A 3,728-nucleotide genomic window follows, 5' to 3' on the forward strand; every position below is an offset into this window, starting at 1 on the left:
CAGTAGAACAATTCTCATTTCCAAAAGATTCTTAGACAAAAGTGCAGAGAAAATCAAATAAATAATTTGGACTTCATCAAAATTTTAAAATGTTGTAATTTAAAAGGCATACAAAGGTAAAAAGAATAATCTTGAATATTAAAAGCACTGAAGAGTTCATCTAACACATATTAGGACTAATAAAGAAAACCACTAAATTTGCAGAATAAAATATCCATATGCAAAACTAACCTGATTTTTATATAATTGCAATAAAGAGACTGAACACATTTCATATGCAATAGCATCAAAAAGAAAAAAATACTTATGGGTCAATTTTATAAGAAAGGCAAAATTTTACTCTAAAACATCAACCATTATTGACATAACCTAAAATTCTAAGTGAGTGGAAAACAATCTCATGATCAAGAGTTAGAAAACTTGGAGTTTTTAAGATATTTTGCACATCGATACATCAGGGATCAACATAATCTCTGTCAGAATCTAACTTCTTTGTAGAAACTGACAAAAGATCATTCTAAAATTCAAATGGAATTACAAGGTTCCACAAATAGGAAAAAAATAATATAGTAGGTTGACTTGTGCTTTCTTACTTCAAGATATACTGAAAAGTGATGACGGGGTTGGGGATTTAGCTCAGTGGTAGAGCACTTGCCTAGCAAGCGCAAGGCCCTGGGTTCAGTCCCCAGCTCCGAAAAAAAGAAAAGAAAAAGTGATGACAATTGGGATAGTTGGTTACTACCAAAGGGCAGCCATACTGCTCAGTGGTACTGAATCCTGAACCCAGAGATAAAACTATGTATGTGTCTATAAGCAACTGATTTTCAAGAAGAGCACCAATACTATTTAATGAAGAGAAAATTCAGTTGGGCCTTTCCCTTTACCTGACACCCAACACATTTACCTTTACCTGACACCCAATTCAGAAATACTAACTCAATGTAGCTCAAACCCCCAAATTTAAAAGATGAAGCTCTGACATTATTAACAGAAAGCACAAAGATAAAGGATTCACTGAGTGAGAATTTTGAAGTTTTTAAGTCACAGAAATATTCTAAGACTGTTTTCATTTTAATCCCAGGTGTGGGATGTGGGACTGCTTTCGATTGTCCAAAGCAGCTCCATGATTTGCCTCAGGTCCTAGGGAAGGTATGATTTTGCTTGCTGCAGTAGTTTCTGCAGTTGTGTGCTCTTGGAATTCTGGGACTTTTCAGAGGGTACGCGAATACTAGGGCCTGAACAGACAGGGTCAGTTGCTGTAGGTTGTCGGATGGCTACTGATTGACTGTTAGTTGCAGTGTGTTAAATAGCCAAGTGCAAAAAGAAACAAGAAAAAATTAGGTATCCTTGTGGTGAAATCAAACTTGTCCCAAGAAACTCAAGGCCCCTAACCCTTTCCTGGTCTATCCTTCTTTCTCTCCTATTTTGTGTTACAGAATTGAAAGGGTGTGAGGAAAGTAGTGGGGAAGGGTAGAAGATAAAAACCTACAAAGTAGCCAAAAGAGAGGCTACAGTTCACAAACTTAGATTGGGGGAGGGGTGGTTATAGCAAAAGAGTATGAGGAAAACTATCCTGAAAGTTTGGACTTAATCAAAATTTAACTATGGCTATTCAAAAGACATGTAAGGCCAGGAACAGTGGGAAACACCTATACAGCACTCGGGAGGCAGATGCAGGTGGATCTCTGTAAGTCTGAAGCCACCTTCTTCTATATAAGTAAATCCCATACCACTCAGGACTATGCAATGAAAATTTGATTTAAAAAAATATGAAAATAGAATCAATAGAATGGGCTCTCTGCTCCTCCCTGTTCCAGAGACATCCGCATCTTCTCGTGCAGTGCCAGCCTCGTCTCATAGACAAGATGGTGAAGGTCAGTGTGAACGGATTTTGCCGTATTGGGCGCCTGGTTACCAGGGCTGCCTTCTCTTCTGACAAAGTGCAGATTGTTGCCATCAATGAGCCCTTCATTGACCTCAACTACATGGTCTACATGTTGCAGTATGACTCTACCCATGGCAAGTTCAACGGCACAGTCAAGGCTGAGAATGGGAAGCTTGTCATCAACGGGAAACCCATCACCAACTTCCAGGAGCGAGATCCCGCTAACATCAAATGGGTGACGCTGGTGCTGAGTATGTCGTGGAGTCTACTGGCATCTTCACCACCATGGAGAAGGCTGGGGCTCACCTGAAGGGTGGGGCCAAAAGGGTCATCATCTCCACCCCTTCCACTGATGCCCCCATGTTTGTGATGGGTATGAACCATGAGAAATATGACAACTCCCTCAAAATTGTCAGCAGTGCATCCTGCACCACCAACTGTTTAGCCCCCCTGGCCAAGGTCATCCATGACGACTTTGGTATCGTGGAAGGGCTCATGACCACAGTCCATGCCATCACTGTCACTCAGAAGACTGTGGATGGCCCCTCTGGAAAGCTGTGACGTGATGGCCGTGGGGCAGCCCAGAACATCATCCCTGCATCCACTGGTGCTGCCAAGGCTGTGGGCAAGGTCACCCCAGAGCTGAACGGGAAGCTCACTGGCGGCCTTCCGTGTTCCTACCCCCAATGTATCCATTGTGGATCTGACATGCCGCCTGGAGAAACCTGCCAAGTATGATGACATCAAGAAGGTGGTGAAGCTGGCGTCCGAGGGCCCACTAAAGGGCATCCTGGGCTATACCGAGGACCAGGTTGTCTCCTGCGACTTCAACAGCGACTCCCACTCTTCCACCTTTGATTCTGGGGCTGGCATTGCTCTCAATGACAACTTTCTAAAGCGCATTTCCTTGTATGACAATGAATACAGCTACAGCAACAGGGTGGTGGACCTCATGGCCTACATGGCCTCCAAGGCCTCGACCACCCAGCCCAGCAAGGACACTGAGAGCAAGAGACAGTCCCTTAGTTGCTGAGGAGTCCCCATCCCAACTCAGCCCCCAACACTGAGCATCTCCCTCACAATTCCATCCCAGACCCCATAATAACAGGAGGGGCCTAGGGAGCCCTCTTCTCTCTTGAATACCATCAATAAAGTTCGCTGCACCCTCAAAAAAAAAAAGAATCAATAGAATGGGAGAAAATATTTGCAAAGCATGAATCTGATGAAAGATGTATGCAAATTTTCTAAAAAAAACAATAAAAATCAAGCAACTCAATTAAAAGTATGTTTGAATGACCTGGAGAGACATTTATCCAAATTTTTGCTAATTGCCAAAAATCACATGAAAAGAAGCTCTCCACCACTAGTTATTAGTGAAATGCAAATCAAAATTATGATGTAATAATACTTTACACAGTAATAAAGATAAAGAATAACAAATATTCAAATGACATAGGGAAATTTAAAATCCCCATTCATATCTGGTAGGAATGTAAAAATAGTAGTCACTATGAAAAATTATAAAAGTTATTTAATTTATTAAATACATACCCACCACAACACCCAGAAATTTCATTCCTAGTTATGCATCAAAGAGAAATAAAAGTCCACATGAAAGTTTTCAGATAAATAATCTTAGTAGCAGTATTCATAATCAATAGCTCAAGTATCCATTAACTAATGAGTGTATAAACAAACTATTGTCCTTGTAGTTAAATATTACTTAGCCCTTCAAATAAAAATGATTGCTATATGCTATGACATTTATTAACATTAAAAACAATTTTCTAAGTGAAAGAACTAGGAATTGATCATATATTGCATGATTTTATTTTTATTGGAT

At 40.5% G+C, this 3,728-nt stretch overlaps 1 pseudogene; it reads left to right on the forward strand.

Annotated features, from left to right (window-relative positions):
• Nucleotides 1-1,865: 1,865 nt before the first annotated feature.
• Nucleotides 1,866-2,918, forward strand: LOC108349199 (glyceraldehyde-3-phosphate dehydrogenase pseudogene; annotated as a pseudogene).
• The last annotated feature ends 810 nt before the right edge of the window (nt 2,919-3,728 follow it).

This window comes from Rattus norvegicus, chromosome X (genome assembly GCF_021556685.1).
Source record: "Rattus norvegicus strain SHRSP/BbbUtx chromosome X, alternate assembly SHRSP_T2T, whole genome shotgun sequence".
NCBI lineage: Eukaryota > Metazoa > Chordata > Mammalia > Rodentia > Muridae > Rattus > Rattus norvegicus.